At 41.7% G+C, this 25,756-nt stretch overlaps 1 pseudogene; it reads left to right on the top strand.

Annotated features, from left to right (window-relative positions):
• LOC138882639 (nudix hydrolase 8-like) overlaps positions 1 to 18,320 on the top strand; it is a 67,346-nt pseudogene extending 49,026 nt beyond the window's left edge.
• Positions 18,321 to 25,756: the final 7,436 nt, after the last annotated feature.

Genomic DNA, 25,756 nt, shown 5'->3' with positions numbered 1-25,756 from the left:
ATCGCGCTCCCAACTCCAGAATCAACATACGGAGCTATTCCCAGACTCGGAATCCCAAACAGATATTGATAACCCTGAAATGCCCTTCAACCCAAACTTATGAAATTCCTCCATAATTCTAACTTCCACAATAGGTGCCAATACGTTCTCGGGTCTTCCCAAAATCCGATCCAGACATACGCCCAAGTCCGAAATCATCATACGGACCTACTGGAACCTTTGAATCCCGATTCTGAGGTCGTTTACTCAAAATTCCAATCTTAGTTAATTCTTTCAACTTAAAGCTTCCGAAATGAGAATTCTCTTTCCAAATCAACTCCATACTACCTGAAATTCCAGTTCAACCACGCGTACAAGTCATAATACCTGAAATGAAGCTGCTCATCACCTCAAATTGTTGAATGGTGCACTAGAGCTCAAAACGACCGGTCGGGTCGTTACATTCTCTCCCACTTAAACATACGTTCGTCCTCGAACGTGCTAAGAAATGTGCTGGAGTTATCCGAAATCACTGTTTAACACCTCGAGCACCTACCCGTGCTACCTTAACTCAGCTGGGCACCCTAGCCTGATCAATCTAAATATATCCTTTTTCACTTAAGCAAATAAGCCTTAGAGCCCAATTCCATCATCCGGAATTCTCTGTCAGGCATGTTCTAACATACGCTCACCGTATCAATAACTAAACGCAGCACCAAAACATGACTGCATACCTTAGCTGAATTCACAACTTGCACCACTTTACTCTCAGGACCAAAATAACATCCTATGATCAAATTAATCAAAATTTTACGAATCTGATGCTCCCGCTGCACGTCATGACATACACAGGTCTTGCTCTAACTCTTACAATACCGCCACGATGGAAGAGATGTGTAGAAATTCATAACCGACTACCGAATCAACAAATCATTGGGGCTATACTCTTGACAAGAACCCTCACCTCGTTCTAAACCAAATAATGGTATTTGCTCCTTAATATACTTCATATAATCAGATTGCACTGATTCTAAGTCCAATGATCTCGTCTCACCCAATACGAACTTCTCAGGTAATAAGCCACCCGGACATGATCAAAAGTCTCATGTGATGCCTCAATGTGCCAATAGGCTACTAATTCGAAAGTGATATAAAAGGAAAACGAACTCTGGAAAGGAAATCCAATTACCCCGCTCGCGAATCATACATGCGACGCGGTCAACATAATTAAGAAAACACCCCGCTCACGAATCATACATGCATTGTGGGCACACAACAAATAGGAGTTTTTTCCTCAGGAAGATAGGAAACAAATGCATAAAAGCAGCTGTAGAGAATTGTACTCAACATCATACTGTTGCGGCATGCAACCCGATCCAAACAACATAAAATTCACATAGGGAGTTACACATCGAGCTAGATTGCTCATTACCACTAAATACCGAATATCGGTCACAAGCACGCTAAGTGCATAATACCATCCCTGGGGAGATATATAGCGCCATAAGCTACCAACTCAAGTACCACTGAGGTGCGATATACGATATGAATCTCAAGAGCCATCCTGCTCATATAACATCATCTCTACGCGGAACCTAAACACATAAGAAATTCACCAAATGGTCTCATAACTCGCATGGTGCAATACATCATTACATGAAATAGCTAACGATAAAATAACACCCTGACTACTCTTCCATAAGGAGCACATTGCTGAAATGAACACATCTGGCCTGATATAGAGCCCATATTCACATTTAAATCCATCCACAGACCTCAAGCTGATTCTAATCGCATTAAACTAAGCCAACAACCTTTCAAAGGTCCATTATAACTCCCCTTTTCTCATATCACACAGGAACAACCATCATAACCGGAGTAATCCTCCACGGTCCACAATCCAATAGACCGAGTGCCCTCCAGGCATCAATTCTCAATTTAACGTCATCATCACAATCTTCATACTTGGTTTAACTCCTCAATCAAACAAGTGACTACATGCCACACTTATACAACCTTCCTGCGGGGCACACTCCCACAACCTTCCGTAACAGATAACAGGTCTGTACATCCAAACCACCGGCCATACTAACGCTGAAAAGCGATCAAAAATCCTTAACTAGGATGCAAAGCCGTTTTCACAAAGCACCAATCTTGGGTGATGCTGAGGACAATACCAACTTACTTTAAACATTGAAACTCCTTTCCTGCTCATCCGAACTCGTGACATCCTTGTCAACACTGAACTGCAACCCTGATCCTCGCTTCAAATGCTATACCACTCCCTGCACCCAACGTGCCAATATACAATAGAGCACGATCTTAATCATAACTCCTGAACCACTAATAGACTAATACTTTATCAAATAGAAACTTTTCACTTAACTCATTTCAGGAGAACCATAGAAACACACAGGTGAATTCTCATAACTGTAGAATATGCAAATCTCCAAGTAGTGGTCTAAACCACCATAACCCTTCTCCTATTCGTAACAGGCCATAATAGTAGAATACTCCTGAATAAACTCAACTACGGCGGACGACAGGCCTCGCACGTACCGCCACAAATCACTTGCATAATTTGTTGAAGGAACTGATTACTACCTCCAATACGCCAATTCAACCATGGCTAACCAGTCTATCTCCTTCCAATTTATCCTTGATTGCCTTAGAAATAATAACTCCATTCAACATATTACACACTCCACCGCACTCTCCCGAGTGATCGAGAATCACGAGACCATGCTGTCTCAAATCCCACAAACAATTTCATACCTCCCAATTGCTATACTGCAGGTCAAAACATCATAGAACATTCTGGGTACCTCCTCATAAACTGCTACAAAGCTTGATTCTTAACTGTACCTATATGTCACGCCCCGAACTTAGGCCTGGACGTAACACGGCACTCGGTGCCTGACTACATGTGACCGAGCAAACCAACTAGCTGGCTAAATCAATATGTGATATCATAACATACTAAATGCGGAAGATAAACTAACACATGTTGATATACTGAAAGTCTGGATGATATAAATCAAAGTGCAGAAATACTAAAACAAGTCTGAAACATATATGTAGCCAATATTGCTTAACATGAAAGGCCTAAGACTCTGTCTAACTATTACTCTAGTCTATGAAGCCGTTAATGAAGTACTGAAAACACTGACTGCCTGTAAATGCTGAAAGACTGTAAAGTAATGATAATGCCCCGAAAGAACTAGGGATCACAAACAGCTGATATGAGAGTCCTAATGCTCTGAATCGTCAACCTGTAAATCATTACCTGCATGGTGAGATGCAGGACCCGGGCAAAAGGGACATCAGTACATTTGAATTGCACTGGTATGTAAAGCAACTGAAAGAAAGAACTATAAATGCTGAAACTAATGTTGAGCTGATAACTGAGAATTGATAATTGATAACTAAAATGATAACTATTGAAACTGAAACTAAAATGATAACTGATAGCTAATAACTGATAGCTGATAACTGAAATGTTAACTGATAACTGATAACTGAAATGATAACTGATAACTAATAACTGAAATGACAACTGATAGCTGAACTGAACAAATGAAGTAAGGTTATGAATACTCCCTCTTCTGAATGATGAACAACCTGTTTATCTGAATAAGCTACGGCCTCGGGCCCAATATATATGTGCACAAGCTATAGCCGCAGGCCCAAGTATACGTATACATAACTATGGCCTCAGGCCCAAAATGCATAAAGCATAAACTACGGCCTCAGTCCCAAACATGCATAAAGCATAAACTATGGCCTCAGGCCCAAGTATGCATAAAGCATATAAACTAAGGCCTTCGGACCAAATACAGGTGTTCAACATTCAAGGATTTAAAATCAGGAACTGAGAATCGTATTGCAATACATGATAATGAAATACTGAATCACACTGAGTCACATGATACTGGAATACTGGATCATACTAAGTTATATAATACTAGAATTCTGAATAGGACTAGACTGAGACATGTATTCTTGAACTGATTATGAACACTGAAACTTTAACTGTTTATGACATGCTGAGTAAGCTATACTGAGACTTAGGGACATCAAACCCAAGTCTATATTGAATACGAACTGAGCTCACAACGTTCAGAATGAAAGTCATAAACGAGTTATGAAGTTAGAGAATTGAAGTTCTACAACTATTCAAGGAACTAGGCTTAACTATATTTCTGAGGCAATTCATACGTCGTAAAAGAAACGTAGTGTGGGGAGAATCATTAACATTCCCAAATATAGAGAGTTAGCCTCACGTACCTTAACTTCCTGCTCTTGAGCGTAATACAACATTCGCCAACCCTTTCAACTTTAATCTATATCAATACAAGTCAAAGGGATTCCATATTAGCAATAATTCTCATGTTTTGGTCACTTGAGCATTTTCTCAAACACTTGGTAACATAAAGATTCATAGTCCTTATTAATGGTGTTTCTACACCCAACAAGCCATTCTCTTGATCCTCGATAAATTCTAAAATCTCAAATTTCTTATAATCAATGTCATTCTTCTTCACCCATAAGATAAACAACACCCTTAACCAGTAATCAACAATCAACAAGCCAAAATCTATAATTGTTCATGCTTTTCTATCAAACCCATCAACTCATATCTCATGAACTTGTAGTCTACAATCATTAATTCAACACTATAATCAATTAGAGGGTGAAGATATTACCTTCTTGACATTCAATCTTTTTGAATTCGAGTTCTAGGGTTCCTTCTCTCAACAATGACACCCCAATAAAATATCTAATGATTTGGAGGGTTTACCCATGTTAATAAGATGTTAGGAAATTGAAATTAACTTAGAATCACCATTAGAACTTACCTTGGGTGGTGGAGGGCCCCTTGAGGAGTTAGGTTTTTGAGAGCTTCCCTTTCTAGAGCAAGTTTTTATGTTTTAGGGCTGTGGGAGATGAAATATGGCTTTAAAATGACCCCCACGAGCGCGCCCGCGCACCTAGAGACCTGTCCTCTCTACTGACCACGCAAAACGGTAGTAACATTGCCTCACAATTAGCGCGGTCGCGCTACGGCGTGCAACCGGGCGCGCATATCGCATATTGTTCTGTAAAACATGCATAACATTTTGCACAAAGATCTGCTTGGGCTCCATAATATATCGTTGGAAATCTATTTCAAAGGCCTACAACTTTCATGCTTTACATTTTCACAAATTCCTTACACATATCCACTAAAAACTGCTAGAAGATAGACGTTCTGCAAACTTAGTCAATTTTGTCAAATCTTGTGCACCTCACTTTCCATCTTGATTTTGAAACAACTATTTTACCCATAATCATCCCGATGGGACATCACATGTCCAAAATATAACCTTACTACTCGTTTAACTCATTCATACCTAAGTCGAATTTGCGGGATGTTACACTATATGCATCGAAATCATTAGGCACCATGCTTTACCCCTTCGAATTCACTAGGACCGTTGTTGAGAACCACCCGCTTTGACTTGGCCCTGAATATAATCAACTCCATGATTCTTCTAGCACATGCACACCCTCTTGGTGAAGTACCTGGCATAATCACTTCCCTTGAACCCGTATTTATACAAAGCATAGATCCTGAATCCTTCCCCAAGTCTGAACATGAACCAATAAGGCCAACCATAGCCCACCTTTAACAATTCCTTTGCTCAAATTATCACTTATGCTCTTTTCCCGTAGCTAAAATAACTTACCAATATGCCGATAACCCGAAATCTCACAAGAAGATAACCATACAACTCATTCATAGGTGGTAGGACTCTCCCACTTAGCTTGAATCCACTATTACACATCCCTGAAACCCACCAAGATTCTTTATTTCTTACTGACATGACCTTGGGAAATTATACTGCCAGATTCCTCGAAATCCTTCAATTAGCATTTCATGGACACTCTGAGTCTTTATCAACATCCACATATTCGACCCCTTACCGGAATGGCCAGTAAAATCCTCCACAGAAGCTTCGCCAACCACGCGACCACTAGCCAGCTCACAGGGAATAACCCATATGTGGAAATCACTCTCCGACATCTTCCAATGCTACTACATGGGGTACAATCACTACGACATCAATAACCTATCCTGAGTCCGAGCTCACTCTCTAGTTGCACAAGTACATTCACCCCTCGTGGACATTAATTAGATGTGCGACAACATCCTTCCAATTCAAAGTTATGTTGTATCCTTCTTCATTCAAGTAGCTCCTTTCCGTTATATCAAATCTCCTACCGCATAATAGCCCACGCTCCAAATTAAATTCGTAGGTCCCAATCACCAATCTCTAAAATTCCCAAATCACTCTGAACTCTCCTCAAGGTGTGTAGTCATCCTACCACCAGACCCATATGCAACTCCGCCACTCTCCCACTTCGCAAAACTCACCCCTTTAGTCGACTACTCAACCTTCGATTCTTATACCTGGCCTTCTAGAAATTTTAACCACCGCTTGACATTTTCCACATGTTCTTCCTCATTCTTTGCTGCTCAGTTATTGCCATAGATCGAAATTTATCTTGGTAGCATTTGAAGCAATAGACCGCTACCCACTTTTAAACCTTTCCAAAGGTCATCTTTCTCGAGCCGTCAGTATTAGGAAAACACCATCAATCCTGAACCACCGCACCCCGCAATCTCTGATAGCCGTTTCTCCAAAATTATTTCACACTATCCTACTCCAGAGGCAAATTGTAGAAGATCATAACACAGGCGAACTTAGTTTATTCAACAAGGACAACGACACCTCATCATAGAAGAAAGCTCCACCACACTCGCAAATACCAAGTCTCGTTACCCTATCGACCCAAACCTGAACATTCTCAGCTCGATTGCCTTTCCCCTGTCGGGAATAAAATACCGAATCTCTAGATCATGCACTGAGTAAACCTCCCTTCAAGTCGTTCACTACCCCGACACGTAGGCAAACATCCTACCATCATATCAATACTGCGGAATAATCATTCATAAGCATCATGGCAACTTGTACCTAGTCTCAGAGCTCTCAAAAGTACCGCTACTGAGCTGAAACAATAGAATATCCTTCCACAAGGCGACGATGATAGCTCAAACAACCCCGTAGGGAGAAATACCCCGCACCACATTCGTAGTACCATTACAATCCTTAAATTCTCGATTTATAACCAGTGTTTCGCGTCGCGTAAGATTGAGTAGGAAGGAAACAAGGGCATAAGCCTCAAGGAATCAAATCGCACGATGAGGAATCAAGAAGGTAAGTACTCCTAACAGCCTTGTAGCCTCCTGAAGATAAGTATAGACGTCTCCGTACCGATCCGCGAGACTTTACTAGGCTTGATCATGACTCATGAGACCTAAGGGAACCTAGTGCTCTGATACCATGTTGTCACAACCCAAAATCTACTAAGGGTCGTGATAGCACCGGACAACACTGTCAGGCAAGCCAACCACAATTTACTAGCAATTTCTCATTTTAATGATTTCCAAAATCACTTCTTTTAGTATTTAAACAATACATAGGAAATTCCTCTGAATAAAAAATGAAACATTTAACAACTTTCAAACTTTCTGAATATACCCATAGACATCCCAGAACCCGGTGTCATAAGTGCATGAGCAATTTCTAAGAGATAATGTAATACAACAACCGTCTAGAATACAATATCGAATAGAAAATAAATACAGTAATCTAAAAGAGACTCTGCTAGCTGTGGGTCGTCTCGAGAAGTGAAGCTCACCTAAGTCTTTATATCAACCATGCCACTATGCCACTAAGCACTAGTCACATATGCACCCGTGCAACAAATATGCACAACAAGTATAGTATGAGTACGAAAACAACGTGTACCCAATGAGTATGCCATCTAATCTCGAAGAAGTAGAGACGAGAGGTCAACTTCGACACTTACTAGTGGTCCAATAATGTTATATCAATAATATATTAAATCGGATTTCTATAAATATGTTTGCAATTCAACATGTTGAAGCAAGTAGACAATTCTTTCTTTTATTAAAATTTCCAAATTTCTCTTCATTATTTAAACATATTTTCATAAGCAGGGAAGAGGCAATAACAACTTCAATAAGTTTCAAGGAAAGCAATACAAGCATACACAAATCATGCCGAGGTCGTACGGCCCGATCCAATAATATTTAAACTGTGCACTACCGAGGGTCGAACGACACAAACCATAGATGCATCTATTACCCCGCTCGTGAATCATACATGCGACGCGATCAAATATAAATAAACACAACAATCAATCAATCAAGAATTCATCAAGGAACAATTATCCAAGGAAAAGCCAATTCTCTTTTAACAATTCAAGAAAATAAAGTTTAATATTTTTTAGAAATTCATTTACAAATTCGATGTGATTTAAGCAATTTAAATTGACAATAATATTAAAATTATTCCAAGTATAGCATGCTTTCGGGTCCTAGACTACCCGGACAATAGCATAATAGTAGCTACGTACAGACACTCGTCACCTCGTGCGCACGTAGCCCCCACAAATAGGAGCACATAACCAATTATTTCACTTATGAGGTCAATTCCCTCTTACAAGGTTAGAGAGGAGACTCACCTCGCTCTGAAGATCCATAACCGGCATTCCATGCCCTACCGAAGACTCGAATCGATGCTAAATGCTCCAAAACTAGCCAATAATTATGCAAATCCATTAATATATGTTCAATTACTCATTACAATCCAATTTGTAACAATTCCTAATCTCGTTCGAAAAATTGACAAAAACACCCTCGGGCCTACATGCCCGGATTCTAAAATTTTTCGAAGAATGAGTTTACCCATAGCCTCACGAACTCAAATATATAATTTACTCTCAATTTCATTCCCAAATTCGTGGTCAAAATCTAAAATATCCATTTTCTAGGTTTTCCCTCAAACCCCAGGTTTCTACCAATTTTCATGTCCAAATCCGTATATAATCATGTGTTTAAATTGGCTCTAATGGAAGAAATGGGATTAAAATGAACTCAACCCCCGATTTAAAAAAACATCACTGCCTCCAACATTTCCGCACCTGCGATCCCTTGACCGCTTCTGCGGTTCCGCATGTGCGGCCTTTCTACCGCTCCTGCGGTTTCTCACCAGGCCCCCTTTTCCGCTTCTGCGCCTCAACCGCCGCAGGTGCGGTCCCGCTTCTGCAGCTACATGAGCGCATCTGTGGTCTTTTCTCTTTTGGTCAAAACCGTATCTGCGCCCTCCTAGCAGCTTCTGCGGCTCCGCACCTGTGGTCAAAACCTCGCAGGTGCGGTTGCACTAGATACCAGCAACTTCAGCCTTTCCAAAATTCTATTTTCGATCCGTTAACCACCTGGAATCCAACCTAGGCCTCCGGGACCCCAACCAATCATACCACTAGTCCCAAAATACATTACGGACTTGCTCGAGGCCTCAAATCATATCAAACAATGCTAAAATAATGAATCGACCTCCAATCCAAGCTTTATGAACTTTAGAATCTCAAACTTCTACTTTCGTTGTTTAAACCTATCATATCACGTCCGATTGACTTCAAATTTGGCACACAAGTCATATTCGACATTACGGAACTGCTCCAACTTTCGAAATTGGAATCCAACCCCGATATCAAAAAGTCAAACTCTCGATCAAACTCTCAAAAACCTTCAAATTTCTATCTTTAGCCAAATGACTTCAAAATGACATACGGAACTCCAAATTCACTTCCGATCGTGCTCCCAACTCCAGAATCACCATACGAAGCTATTCCCAAACTCGAAATCCCAAACAGACATTGATAACTCTGAAATGCCATTCAACCCAAACTTATGAAATTCCTTCAGAATGCTAACTTCCACACTAGGCGTCAAAATGTTCCCGGGTCTTCCAAAATCTGATCCAGACATACGTCCAAGTCCAAAGTCATCATACGAACCTACTGGAACTTTCGAATCCCGATTCCCAGGTCGTTTACTCAAAATTCCAATCTTAGCTAATTCTTTCAACTTAAAGCTTCCGAAATGAGAATTCTCTTTCCAAATTAACTCCAGACTTCCCGAAATTCCAGTCCGACCACGCGTACTAGTCATAATACCTGAAAGGAAGCTGCATATCGCCTCAAATTACTAAATGGCACACTTGAGATCAAAACAACCAATCAGATCGTTACATTGGTCTTTATGGTGAGAACGAAAACATAGTCGCCCCAAGAAATGAAGTACCCCCAGTCAACCCCGATAGAGTTCTGACCGTAGTTCCAATCGACATCAGCTCCCATATTTCCATTAATGGGAATTTGGGCATCGATCCTAAAATTAGAATCTGTAGAGATGCTCGAACAACCGATCAGAATGCACAAAGCGGTGAAGAAGGCGCAATTAGCCTTCGAATGATATTCGAAATGTTCCAGACTCAACAAGCTGCAAAAGCGTAACTCCAAAATCAGAATCGAGTGCCAAGCAGGATCAAGCCCGAACCTTCACTAGAAGTTGTTCACAGAATCGAACCAGTGTCACGACCCAAATTCCCCACTATCGGGACCGTGATGGCACCTAAAATTACAATCGCCACGCAAGCCAACACTATAATTCTATTCATATTTTCCTTTACCTTTTCTTATTAAAACTGAACAAAGCTGAATCAACGAAAATAAAAGAGGAAGTACATAATTAACTAATTAATCTTATACTATTAACATATACTGAAAACTTTTACCACCCAGAAACTAGTATCACAACTCATGAACTTTCTACACATTTATACAAATACTGGTCTGAAAGAAAAATACATCTGTCTCGAAAGTAAATAAAACAGAGAAATGAAATGTAGGAGGGGGTGACAGAGCCTGCGGACACCTTTAGGACTACCTCAGATCTCCTGAATGAAGTATCAGCAACCGACCTCTCGATCAGCCACTGCCACCTCCAAAATATGCACAGAAATTGTAGTGCAGTATCAGTACAACCGACCCCATGTACTGGTAAATGTCGAGCCTAACCTCGACGAAGTAGTGACGAGGCTACGGCGAGGCATAAGCAATATATATATATATATATATATATATATATATATATATATATATATCCTACAACAGTTTATAATAAGCCAAAAAGAAGATAAGGAATGAAATAGGACAGTAACTTGCATTTAATAAATACGGAACCCAATCGTTCTATCAATACTCAGCTATAACTAATCCTTAAGAGAGTTTCTATACCATATTAATGAATCTCAGAAGGAGAAGAATACATAAACAATAAATGATGCGGCGCGCATCCCGATCCCACCATGTAACCAATACAATATGAACATTCACCCTTATTACTCCTTGTTGCGGTGTGCAACCCGATCCCACCAGTCCACCTTTATTACTCCTCAATATATCACCATTATTCCTCTTGTTGCGGTGTGCACCCAGATCCCCCCTGTACACCCTTATTACTCCTTGTTGCAGCGTGCAACTCGATCCCATCGGACAATCACATTTCACCCTTATTCCTCCTATTGCGGCGTGCAACCCGATCCTACCATATCAGTACCAATCATAAAATAAGAACACGTATTTCAAAGTTTAGCTCAAATCCTCCACAACAATTATACCTTAAATTGTAACAACGGGAGGTCTATACAATTATGAAACTTCAACAGTTAATACTACACAATGAAACTAACCAAAGTGTACCATGAAGCACCAATAAACCAACTTAAACCAATAATGTAATATAATGACACTACAGAACATTGAATACCTTCAACAGAGAAAACCACATTTAACAAGAAGCAATTAGATTTGGAAGCATCAAAAAGCAAGTAGCAGTTAAGGCAGGAAAATAATATATTAGGAAATGGGGAAGGGAGCAGGCTAAACAGATAATTTGGCGGTGCATAGGTACTCGTCACCACATCTATACACCACACACATGGAATTTCACATAGTAAATAAGTCGGGGATCCCTAATCTCTCAAGTCAAAGTTAGACCAAATACTTACCTCAAGCTAACAGGTATTTCAAATCTCAAATACCGCTTTGCTTCTCGATTACACCATCAATTCACTCGTATCTAGTCATAATTAACTTAATACCATCAATGAATGCTAAAACAATCAATTCCAATGCATAATTATAGGTTTCCAACCATTTTCCCCAAAAATTCAAAACCCGACCCCAAGCCCGCTTGGTCAAAACTCGGAATTCAGACCAAAACCCGATTACCCATTCACCCTCGAGCCCAGATATAAAATTGGTTTTGGAATCCGACCCCAAATCGAGGTCTAAATCCCCAATTTATAAAAATCCCTAATTCTACCCAAACCCCCAATTTCTACCATAGAAATCTTAGATTTTTGGTTGGAAATTCATGAAATGTGATGGAAAATTAAAAGAATGTGAGTTAGGATCACTTTTAAAAGTTTTGGGGAAGAATTGGTCTTGGGAGAATCTCCTCTAGGGTTATAGGATTTGAAAAATGTGAAGAATGGGAGAAATCTTGTCTAACTTATGTTTTGAACAGCTGCAGATATCACATTTGTGACCTGAGCTTCGCAAATGCGAAGGAGCCATCGCAAATGCGAAGGAGCCATCGCAAATGTGAAGCCCTTCACAATCCTGCTGCCTTCGCAGATGCTAAGAAAGTGTCGTATTTGCAAATACTTTTCCTCGCAAATGCGAGTAAATATTCGCATTTGCGAACATGCCCTTCCCCAGACCCCCTTCGCAATTGCGAAGAAGTGTTCGCATTTGCGAACTCTGCTAGCCAAGGCTTTCTTCGCAATTGCGATCAATACCTCGCAATTTACATTGCCTTCTTGGTTTGCATTTGCGAAGCCTGATCTCGCCATTACGAGATCAGAGGCTTGCTACAGATACCAATTACATCAGCAAATATCTAAGTTCCAAAATCACTCTGTAGCCTATCCAAAACTCACCCGATCCCTCAGAGCTCCAAACCAAACATGCACAGAAGTCTTAAAATATCATACAAACTTGCTCATGTGATCAAATTGCCAAAATAACACCTAGAACTATGAATTCAACACCAAAACACATGAAAATTTCAAGATAGTTTCAAAACTTCCATTTTCTCAACCAAACGTTCGAATCACGTCAAATAAACTCCGTTTTCACCAAATTTCATAGACACGATGTAATTATCATATTAAACCTGTATCGGGCTCCGGAACCAAAATACAGGCCCGATACTAACGAGATCAAACATTTACCGATTTCTCAAAACCTTTGGAATTTCAATTTAACAATTTTTATCAAACATTCATTTCTTGGGCTTGGGACCTTGAAATTCGATTCCGGACATACACCCAGGTCCCATAATCTACTACGGACCCTCTGAGACCATTGGAGCACGGGTCCAGGTCCGTTTACCCAAAACGTTGACCGAAGTCAACAAAAATTAACTTTTAAATGCAAAAATTATTATTTTCTCAAATTTCCACATAAAGGCTTTTCGGAAATGCACCCGGACTACGCACGAAAATCAAAGAGAGGTAAAATGAGCTTTTTAAGGCCTCCGGACACAGATTCAAGTCCTAAAATAGAAGATGACCTTTTGGGTCATCACAACCAGCTCCGAAGAGCCCAAATGAGAGCGAATCGGGGACTGACCCCACCATTATGAAAATGCTCAAAGAACTCACAAAACGGATAAAATTGAGGGAGAAGAAGATTGAGGAAAATGATAAAAGGATAGAATCGTACAACTCCCGAGTGGATCAAATTCTGGGGGCACCCCCAATATTGGAAGGACTAGATTCTAAAAAGTTCGTGCAAAGTCCCTTCCCTCTAGTGTGGCTCTAAAGACAATCCATAAGAAGTTCCGTATGCCCGAGATTCTCAAGTATAATAGGACGACCAATCTGAATGAACACGTCACCTCATATACATGCGCCATCAAAGGAAATGACTTGGAAGATGACAAAATTGAATTTGTACTGCTGAAGAAGTTCGTGGAGACTCTATCGAAGGGTGCCTTAATATGGTATCATAACTTACCCCCTAATTATATTGATTCATTTGCTATGCTTGTAGATTATTTTGTAAAGGCACATGCCAGAGCCATTAAAGTTGCAAGGAGGAAGTCGGACCTTTTCAAGGTAAGGCAGAAAGATAACGAGATACTCAGAGAATTTGTATCTCGGTTCCAAGCGGAGAGAATGGATTTGCCTCCGGTCACCAATGAATATGTTGTTCAAGCTTTCACTCATTGTCTCAACGCTTGAAGTTCCATAGCTTCATAGCAGTTGAGGAAAAGTTTAATCGAATACCTGGCTGTCACTTGGGCCGATGAACATAATAGATATTAGTCGAAGATCAGGGTAGAGGATGATCAACTGGGGACTCCTTCGGGGTTAGTTTATCCTAGCAGGCCCATTGATAGGATTAAAAGGGACATCGATCAAGAGCCGAGTTCGAATAGAGATCGATATCAACCGTAAAATGGAGACCATAGAGGCAGCGGGTCTAGGCGAAGCTTCGTACAAAGTAAGAGGAGAAATGATCGACGTCAAAATTCATGGGGGCTTGGTGCCGAGGAAGATCACGTTAAATATCAAAAATTCGAATGAAGGTACGGCCTCATTCTAATTCTTTTTTTTTCGACTATCACTTGCAGGCTATCAACAAGGATCGACACGAAGCTTTGGATCTTAAAGCACACATTGCACTTTTTTTCCCTTAGACCGCTTTTGTCCTAAATGGGGTTTTATGGTGAGGTTTTTAATGAGGCAACCATTGTTCGTGCCAACTTAGAGAAATTCAATAGTATCCGAGGTTTCCTACAATAAGCCTCGAGTACTGGAAGCATTACCCCCGAATGTCTACTTTGTTGAGAGGAAACTACTTCGTGACAGCAGGGTCTCGATAGGAAAATATTGTAAGGGTCAAACGGTCAAATGAACCGTGCCCATATAGGTTACTTGAGCCCTAACATCAAACATGCACGCATGTATATCATCTATTAAGAGAAGTATTTTCCCTTGCCGATATCTCATGCCTTTAGAAAAATTTCCTATTTAATACTCTTGATCTATTGTGTAAACAGGCTTAAGGGCCAATCATGACGGAAGTTCGAACAACCAACCCCATGCTTGATGTGATGACCCAAAAGGTCATCACTTGTTTTAAAAGTAAATTATGTGTTCCAAGGCCTTAAAAACCTCCCCGATTTGTATACACAGCCCGGGCGTATATCCGGAACGCTTCTATGTGAAAATTTGATAGAAATGATAATTTTGCCTTAAGAAATTAAATTTAAGTTGACTTCGGTCAATATTTTGGGTAAACAAACCCGAACCTGTGATTTGACGGTCCCGGAGGGTCTGTAGAAAAATATGGGACTTAGGCGTATACCCGGAATTGAATTCTAAGGCCCCAAGCCCGAGAAATGAATTTTTGAAGAAAATTGTTTAACTGAAGTCTTAAGAGTTTTTGGAAATTTGAATGTATTTAAAATTGATGGTATCAGACTCGTATTTTGGTCTCAGAGCCCAGTACAGGTCTTATATGGTATTTAAGTTGGGCTTGTAAAATTTGGTAAGAAACGGACTTGGTATGACGTGAATCGGACCCTCAGTTGTTAAAATTTGAACTTAAGAGTTATTGAAATTTTCTTTTATTTTGATGCTAAATTTGTTGTTAAAGATATTATTTTGGCGGTTTGATCACACGAGTAAGTCTATATGATGTTTTTGGGTTAGTGTGCATGTTTAGTTTTGAGTCCCGGGGGATCAGGTGAGTTTTGGATGGGCCACGAGATGTTTTTACACTTAGGAAAAATTGCAGGTTTGCTGTTTCTGGTGTTCAGGTATTTTGTTCATTGCGTTCGTGTTACCCCAGTTGCGAACACATAGAGTTAATTAGTTGGGGGTCATTTTGTGCTATGCGATCGCACCATCCCCTCTGCGATCGCGAAGTGTAACTGGGCCTGGGGGGAGGCGAGCCCAGTACTCTATGCGAATGCGGCCTTGCAACCGCGAACGCAAAGGCCACTGGCCCGGTACTCTATGTGAACTCAGGCAGGCCCACACAAACCCGATGAAGGCCTGCCCAACTATATTAAATCAGATTTTAAAATGGGCAGAACCCTTTTCTTCCTATTTTTCGAACTAACAAGCCCTAGAGACGATTTTCTTCACCAAAGTTCATCCCCAAAGTGTTGGTAATTAATTCTAAACTCTACTTCTTCAATTACCCAACTAATTTCATCACTTTTTAATAAAAAAATCAAGAGTTTTCATGGTAGAAATTAGGAATTTGGGTAGAGTTAGGGCTTTTTGAATAATTGGAATTTAGACCTCGTTTTGGGGTTGGATTTTGAAACTAATTGCATACTTGAGCTCGTGGGTGAATGGGTGATCGGGTTTTGGTCCGAACCTCGAGTTTTGACCAAGCGGGCCCAGGGTCAATTTATGACTTTTTAGGGGAAATGATAGAAACCCTATAATTAAACATTGGGTATGAATTCTTTAGAACTTATTGATGTTGTTAAATTAATTTGGACTATATAAAAGTAATTTGGAGGCGAATTCTTAAGGAAAAGCGGTGTTTTAGGCTTGAGTTGGCCATGAAAGTTTGAGGTAAGTGTTTGGTCTAACCTTAGCTTGAGGGATTAGGAGTTGTGTCTTATTTTATATGTGTTAATTGTGGAGTACGACGTATAATTATGGTGACAAGTATCTATACATCGGTGTCAAGCATGCCCGTGAGTCACATATTGTAGTTGTTGTGACTCTGTTGTGATTTATTAAATGCCTAATATGATGATTTTCATTGTTGGTTCCCTTGCCGGGAAGTTATTGTTTATGATATTGTCTCCCTTGTCGGGATATTATTGTTACGACATTGTCTTCCTTGTCGGGATGTTATTGCTTACGATATTGTCTCCCTTGCCGAGATGTTGTTGTTATACTCTTGTTCCCTTACCGGAATTCTTTTATGATTGATGTTGATTTGTAAATGGGATCAGGTGGAACGCCGCTACGATGATATTTGAAATGAGATCGGGTTGCATGCCTGCAACAAGATATATGAAATAGGATCGGGTGGCATGCCGCCACAGTGATATATGAAATGAGATCGGGTGGCACGCCTTCACGGTGACATATGAAATGGGATCAGGTTGCACGCTTGAAACAAGATATATGAAATGGGATCGGGTGACACACCGCCACGATGATATATGAAATGGGATCGGGTTACATGCCTGCAACAAGGAAGAAATGAAAGTGAATACTGTGTTTGTTTTCCTTATTCTTTTTGGCATTTAAATTCTGGTTTCTTTACATTCCTCTTTTGGTATTCTGTTGATATCTGTCACTCCCCGCAGCATGTTTTCCCCTCCCATCTTTAGTTGTAATTATCTACTTTTACTTTTCCGCTGTCTATGATTTAACTGCACATGTTTATTTGGTAGTCTGGTCCTTGCCTCATCACTACTTCGCCGAGGTTAGGCTAGGCACTTTCCAGCACACGGGGTGTGTTGTGCTGATACTACACTCTGCATTGTGTGTAGATCCCAGTGCTGCAGCCTTTGGACCGTAGTGAGGTGGCTGCCTTTAGTCTATTCAGGTGACCCGAGGTAATCCTGTAGGCATCTGTAGGCCTTGGCGTCTCCTTCTATCATTTCCTTCTTATTTTACTTATTCAGAGATAGATTCGTGTATTTCTATTCAGACTTTATTTGTAGTATTCATAGATGGTCCGTGACATTGTGACGCCAAATTATGGGTAGAGTTGTACATAGACTTCCGCAGTTTGTATAAATATAAATTATCAAATTTCGTCTTCCGCACTATTTTTGTTATTATTATTTTCGCTGCTTTTGTTATGTTGTTTTGAAATTGTTAAGGGATTAAAAATGAAAATGGTTAAATAATTGGACTAATTGGCTTGCCTAGCTTTCATTAGTAGGCACCATCACGACTTCCGATGGTGGAAAATCGAGGTCATGACAAGTTGGTATCAGAGCTCTAGGTTGCTTAGGTTTCACAATTCACAGACAAGCTTAGTAGAGTTTGAGGGATCGGTACGGAGACGTCTGTATTTATCCCTAGAGGTTGCAGAGTTAGGAACAATTTCACTTCTATTCATCTATGTCATGCGATTTGGTTTCCCATTGCTAATTGAATTTCTACTCTGCTCTTTCGCAGATGGAGAGAGCACACGCTTCTTCATCCACCGACCAGCAGCCCGAGCCCCCAGCAGCAGCTCCTACGAGGGGCAAAAGGCGAGGTCGAGGCCGTGCTAGGGGCCGAGGCAGGGCCAGAGCTTATCCCAAAGCAGCAGCACCAGCGGCAGAGCCTCAGGTTGAGTTTGACGAGGAGGTTCCATCCTAGTTAGTTCCAGAGGGGTTCATCGTCACCCCAGTACTTTAGGATGCTCTGGTCTGTCTAGTGGGACTCATGGAGAGTGTCGCTCAAGCAGGCTTACTTCCTTTAGCACCAGCCATCTCTCAGGATGGGTGAGGAGCACAAACTCTCGCTACCCGCACTCCGGAGCAGATGGCTCCCCAATTTCAGACTTTATCAGCTCAGCCAGTTGGGGTAGTTCAGTCTGGTATTGTGGCACAAACCGTAGAGGGGCTAGCTATGTCTACGGATTCCTTGTGGAGATTGGACAGGTTTACCAATATCTTCACTACCACTTACAATGGTGCATCTTCTGAGGATCCCCAGGATTATTTAGACAACTGTCATGAGGTTCTTAGGAACATGGGGATAGTGGAGACCAATGGGGTCGACTTTGCTGCTTTTCACTTATCTGGATTCGCCAAGACTTGGTGGAGAGATTATTGTTTGGCTAGACCAGCTGGGTCACCAGCTTTGACTTGGGATCAATTTTCTTAGTTATTTTTGGAGAAATTTCTTCCAATCACTTAGAGGGAGAACTATCGAAGGTAGTTTGAGCATCTCCAGTAGGGTTCTATGACTGTTACCCAGTGCGAGACCAGATTCATAGACTTAGTCTGTCATGCTCTTCTTATATCCCCACTAAGAGAGAGAGAGAGAGGGAGTGAGGAGGTTTATTGAGGGACTCATTCAGCCTATTCGACTGCAGATGGCTAAGGAGACGGGGATCGAGATTTCTTTTCAGGATGCGGCCAATGTGGCCAGGAGAGTTGAGATGGTTCAATCACAGGGGAGTGGCCAGGGGTCCGACAAGAGGCCTCGTCATTCAGGCAGGTTCAGTGGTGCCTCATCTGGAGGCAGAAATTCTTTTGGTAGGGGCCATCCTCCCAGGATATTTCATTCAGCACTTCAGGCTTCTCATGCTGCGCCAGGTGGCCGTGGTTCTCATATGCAGTATCCTGACTAGCTGCCCTACAGTGCACCACCAGCTCCTATCAGTACACCTCCGCTCCAGAGTTTCTAGGGTCGTTAGTTCCAGCAGCCGAGGGCTTGTTTTACTTGTGGTGATACGAGGCATATTGCTAGATTTTGCCCTCAAGCACTGAGTAGTTCTCAACACCAGGGTTCCCGTGCCATGGTTTAGGCACCGAGTGTTCCACCACCTACTCATCCAGCTAGATGTGGAGGTAGGGGTGCTAGAGGTGGAGGTAGAGGTATTAGAGGTGGAGCTTAGGCCGCTAGAGGTGGAGGCCAGCAACCAGGAGGCCGTCCTAGAGAGCTAGTTCAGAGTGGTGGGCCCTAACCCCGATGTTATGCTCTTCCATCTATGCCTGAGGCTGAGGCTTCCGATGCAGTTATAACATGTACTATTCTGGTTTGTAGTAGAGATGCTTCAGTTCTATTTAATCCAGGATCTACATACTCCTTTGTGTCCTCTTATTTTGCACCGTATTTGATCATGCCTAGTAATTCTTTGAGTGCTCATGTATATGTGTCTACACCGGTGGGTGATTCTATTATGGTAGATCGTGTCCATCATTCTTGTATAGTGGTGATTGGGGGTCTTGAGACCCGAGTAGACTTATTACTTTTGGACATGGTTGATTTTGACATCATATTGGGGATGGACTAGTTATCACCTTACCACGCTATCTTGGACTGTCATGCCAAGACTGTGACCTTAGCCTTGCCGGGGTTGCCTCATTTAGAGTAAAGAGGGACTCCTGGTCATTCTACCCGTAGGGTTATCTCATATATGAAGGCTCTACGTATGGTCGAGAAGGGGTGTTTGGCCTATTTGGCATATGTTCGTGATTCTAGTACTGAGGTTCCTTCTATGGATTTTGTACCTGTTGTTCGTGAGTTTTCTAAGGTATTTCCTTCAGACCTACTAGGTATGCCACCCGATAGGGATATTGACTTCTGCATTAATTTGGCTCCGGGCACTCAGCCCATTTCTATTCCGCAGTATCGTATAGCCTCGCCTGAGTTGAAAGAATTAAAGGAGCAGTTTCAAGATTTGTTGGATAAAGGATTTATTAGACCGAGTGTCTCGCCTTGGGGTACACCGGTGTTGTTTGTTAAAAAGAAGGATGGGACGATGAGTATGTGTATAGATTACCAGAATTCAAACAAAGTCACCATCAAGAACAAGTATCCATTGCCGATGATTGATGATTTGTTTAATCAGCTTCAGGGTGCCCAAGTGTTTTCTAAGATTGATTTGAGATCTGGCTACCATCAGTTGAAGATTAGGGCATCTGATGTTCCTAAGACAGCTTTCTGCACTCGTTACAGGCATTATGAGTTCTTAGTCATGTCATTCGGGTTGACAAATGCCCCAACAACTTTCATGGACTTGATGAACCGAGTGTTCAAGCCTTATTTGGATTACTTCATGATTGTCTTCACTGATGATATTTTTATTTACTCCCGCAGGTGAGAGGAGCACGAGCAACATCTTCGAGTCGTTCTTCAGACTCTGAGAGATAGTCAGTTGTATGATAAGTTTTAGAAGTGTAAGTTTTGGCTGAGTTCAGTAGCATTCTTGGGTCACGTCGTATCAGCAGAGGGTATTCAGATAGATCCGAAGAAGATAGAGGCAGTCAAGGACTGGCCTAGACCCATATTAGCTACAGAGATCCAGAGTTTCTTGGGTTTGGAGGGTTATTACCATCGTTTTGTGGAGGGGTATTCATCTATTTTGGCCCCGATCACCAGGTTGACCAAGAAGGGTGCCTAGTTCATATGGTCGGACGAGTGTGAGGCGAGATTTTAGAAGCTCAAGACAGCTTTGACCACAGCGCCGGTGTTGGTTTTTCCCACAGGTTCAGGGCCATATATAGTTTATTGTGACGCATCTCGTATTGGACTTGGTGCGGTGTTGATGCAGGATGGCAAGGTCATTATTTATGCTTCGCGGTAGTTGAAGATACATGAGAAGAATTATCTGGTTCATGATTTGGAGTTAGCATCCATTGTTCACGTATTTAAGATTTGGAGGCACTATCTATATGGGGTGTCATGTGAGGTGTTCATGGATCATAAGAGTTTGCAATACTTGTTCACGCATAAGGAGCTAAATTTGAGGTAAAGAAGGTGGATGGAGCTATTGAAAGACTATGATATCACCATCTTATATCATCCGAGGAGGCCAATGTAGTGGCGGATGCTTTGAGTAGAAAGTCAGTCAGCATGGGCAGTCTCGTGTAGATTCCGGTCGGTGAGAGATCGCTTGCTTTGGATGTTTAGGCTTTGGCCAATCAGTTCGTGAAGTTGGATGTTTCTAAGCTCAGCCATGTGTTAGCTTGCACAATCACTTATTCTTCTTTATTGGAGCGTATTCGAGATCGGCAGTATGAGGATGTAGCACTCATTTGTGTGTCCTTAGGGACATGATGTAGCACGATGGTGCCAAGCAGGTTACATTAGGAGATGATGGAGTTCTGAGGATGCACGGTCGTATTTGTGTGCCTAATGTGGATGGACTTCGTGAGTTGATTTTAGAGGAGGCCCACAGTTTCCGGTATTCTATTCACTCGGGCGCCGCTAAAATGTATTCGGACTTGCGGCAGTATTACTGGTAGAGGCGGATGAAGAAGGATACTTTTGCATATGTGGCTCGGTGTTTGAATTGTCAGTAGGTAAAGTACGAGCATCAGAAGCCTGGTGGTCTGTTTCAGAGGATTGAGCTTTCTAAGTGGAAGTGGGAGCATATCAGTATGGATTTCGTTGTTGGACTCCCGCGGACTCAGAAGAAGTTCGATACAGTATGGGTTATTGTTGATAGGCTGACCAAGTCAGCGCATTTCATTCCTGTGGCAGCCTCGTATTCTTTCGAGAGGTTAGTTGAGATCTATATTCAGGAGATTGTTCGTCTTTATGGTGTGCCCGTGTCTATTATTTCTGACTAAGGTATGCAGTTTACCTCACATTTCTGGAGAGCAGTTCAGCATGAGTTGGGCACACGAGTCGAGTTGAGCACAATATTTCATCCTTAGACGGACCGACAGTCCGAGCGTACTATTCAGATTTTAGAGGATTTGTTCTGAGCATGTGTTATCGGCTTTGGAGGTTCTTGGGATCAGTTCCTGCTTTTAGTAGAGTTTTCCTACAACAACAGCTACCAGTCGAGCATTCAGATGGCTCCCTATGAGGCACTATATGGTAGGCGGTGTGGGTTTCCAATTGGATGGTTTGAGTCGGGAGAGGCTCGGTTGTTGGGAATAGAGTTAGTTTACGATGCCTTGGATAAGGCTAAGATTATTCAGGATAGGCTTCGTACAGCTTAGTCTAGGCAGAAGAGTTATGACGACTGCAAGGTTCGTGATGTGGCATTTATGGTCGAAGAGCGAGTGTTGCTCCGGGTGTCGCCCATGAAGGGCGTGATGAGATTTGGGAAGAGGGGCAAGCTAAGCCCTAGGATCATTGGTCCTTTTAAGATTCTTGATCGAGTGGGAGAGGTGGCTTATAGACTTGCGTTGCTGCCGAGTTTGTCAGCTGTGCACCCAGTGTTTCATGTGTCCATGCTTCAGAAGTATCACGACAATCCATCCCACGTGTTAGACTTCAGCACTGTCCAGTTGGACAATGATTTGACCTATGAGGAAGAGTCGGTGGCCATTTTGGACCGGCAGGTTTGTCCGTTGAGATCGAAGAGTTATCCTTCTATTAGTGTTTAGTGGAGAGGTCAGCCTCCCGAAGAAGATATCTAGGAATCCGAGTCCGATATGCAGAGCTGATATCCCCATCTTTTCCTCGACTTAGGTACTTCTTTTCTATGTCTGTTCGTGGACTAACGATTGTTTTAGAGGTAGAGAATGTGATGACCCAAAGGTCATCACTTATTTTAAAAGTAAATGCTATGTTTCGAGGTCTTAAAAACCTTTTTTATCTTACCTCAATTTGCGTGCGCAGTCTGTGCATATATCTGGAATGCTTCTATGTGAAAATTTGATAGAAATGCTAATTTGGCCTTTAAAAATTGAATTTAAGTTGACTTCGGTCAATATTTTGGGTAAACGGACCCGAACCCGTGATTTGACGGCCCTGGAGGGTCCATAGAAAAATATGGGACTTAGGCGTATGCCCAGAATTGAATTCCGAGGCCCCAAGCCCAAGAAATGAATTTTTGAAGAAAATTGTTTAACTGAAGTCTTAAGAGTTTTTGGAAATTTGAACGTATTTAAAATTGATGGTATCGGACCCGTATTTTGGTCTCGGAGCCCCGTACAGGTCTTATATGGTATTTAAGTTGAGCTTGTAAAATATGGTAAGAAATGGACTTGGTATGATGTGAATCAGACCCTCGGTTGTTAAAATTTGAACTTAAGAGTTATTGAGATTTTCTTTGATTTTGATGCTAAATTTGTTGTTAAAGATGTTATTTTGGCGGTTCGATCGCACGAGTAAGTCTGTATGATGTTTTTGAGTTAGTGTACATGTTTGGTTTTGAGCCCCGAGGGCTCGGGTGAGTTTTGGATGGGCCACAGGATGTTTTTACACTTAAGAAAAAATGCAGGTTTGTTGTTTCTAGTGTTCAGGTATTTTGTTCATTGCGTTTGCGTTACCCCAATCGCGAACGCATAGAGTTAATTAGTTGGGGGTCATTTTGTGCTATGCGATGCACCCTCCCCTCCGCGATCACGAAGTGCAACTGGGCCTGGGGGGAGGGGAGCCCAGTACTCTATGCGAACACAGCCTTGCAACCGCGAACGTGAAGGCCACTAGCCTGGTACTCTATGCGAACGCGGGCAGGCCCACGCGAACACGATGAAGGCTTGCCCAGCTATATTGAATCAGATTTTAAAATGGGCATAACCCTTTTCTTCCTATTTTTCGAACTACCAAGCCCTAGAGACGATTTTCTTCACCAAAGTTCATCCCCTAAGTGTTGGTAATCAATTCTAAACTCTACTCCTTCAATACCCAACTATTTTCATCACGTTTTAATCAAAAATCAAGAGTTTTCATGGTAGAAATTAGGAATTTGGGTAGAGTTAGGGCTTTTTGAGTAATTAGAATTTAGACCTCGTTTTGGGGTCGGATTTTGAAACTAATTGCATACTTGGGCTCGTGGGTGAATGAGTGATCGGGTTTTGGTCCGAACCTCGTGTTTTGACCAAGCGAGCCCGGGGTCGATTTTTGACTTTTTGGGAAAAATGACAGAAAACCTATAATTAAGCATTGGGTATGAATTCTTTAGCACTTATTGATGTTGTTAAATTAATTAGGACTAGATACAAGTAATTTGGAGGCGAGTTCTTAAGGAAAAGCAGTGTTTGAGGCTTGAGTTGGTCGTGGAGGTTTGAGGTAAGTGTTTGGTTTAACCTTAACTTGAGGGATATGAGTTGTGTCTTATTTTTTATGTGTTAATTGTGGAGTACGACATATAGGCATGATGACGAGTGTCTATACGTCGGTGTCAAGCATGGTCGTGAGTCTCATATTGTAGTTGTTATGACTCCGTTGTGATTTATTAAATGCCTAATATAATGATTTTCATTGTTCGTTCCCTTGCCGGGATGTTATTGTTTATGATATTGTCTCCCTTGCCGGGATGTTATTGTTACGACATTGTCTCCCTTGCCGGGATGTTATTGCTTAAGATATTGTCTCCCTTGTCGGGATGTTGTTGTTATACTCTTGTTCCCTTGCCGGGATTCTTTTATGATTAATGTTGATTTGTAAATGGGATCGGGTGGCACGCCACCACAGTGATATTTGAAATGGGATTGGGTTGCACGCCTGCAACAAGATATATGAAATGGGATCGGGTGTCACGCCTCCATGGTGAGATATGAAATAGGATAAGGTGGCACGCTCCACAGTGAGATATGAAATAGGATCGGGTGGCACACCGCCATGGTGATATATGAAATGGGATCGGGTTGCATGCTTGCAACAAGATATATGAAATGGGATCGGGTGGCACGCTGCCATGGTGATATATGAAATGGGATCGAGTTGCAAACCTGCAACAAGGAAGAAATGAAAGTGAATACTGTGTTTGTTTTCCTTATTCTGGTTAGCATTTAAATTTTTGTTTCTTTACATTCCTCTTTTGGTATTCTGTTGATATCTGATACTCCCCACAGCATGTTTTCCCCTCCCATCTTTAGCTGTAATTATCTGCTTTTATTTTTCTGCTATTTATGATTTAACTGCACATGTTTATTTGGTAGACTGGTCCTAGCCTCGTCACTACTTCATCAAGGTTAGGCTAGGCACTTACCAGCACACGGGGTCGGTTGTGCTGATACTACACTCTGCACTATGTGCAGATCCCGGTGTTGCAGATTTTGGACCATAGTGAGGTGGCTGTCTTCAGTCCATTCAGGCGAGCCGAGGCAGTCCTGTAGGCGTCCGCAGGCCTTGGCATCTCCTTCTATCATTTCCTTCTGTTTTTACTTATTCAGAGATAG

Source organism: Nicotiana sylvestris, chromosome 12 (genome assembly GCF_000393655.2).
Source record: "Nicotiana sylvestris chromosome 12, ASM39365v2, whole genome shotgun sequence".
NCBI lineage: Eukaryota > Viridiplantae > Streptophyta > Magnoliopsida > Solanales > Solanaceae > Nicotiana > Nicotiana sylvestris.
Note: the sequence above shows the minus strand (reverse complement) of the source record. Positions and strands in the feature narration are given on the sequence as shown.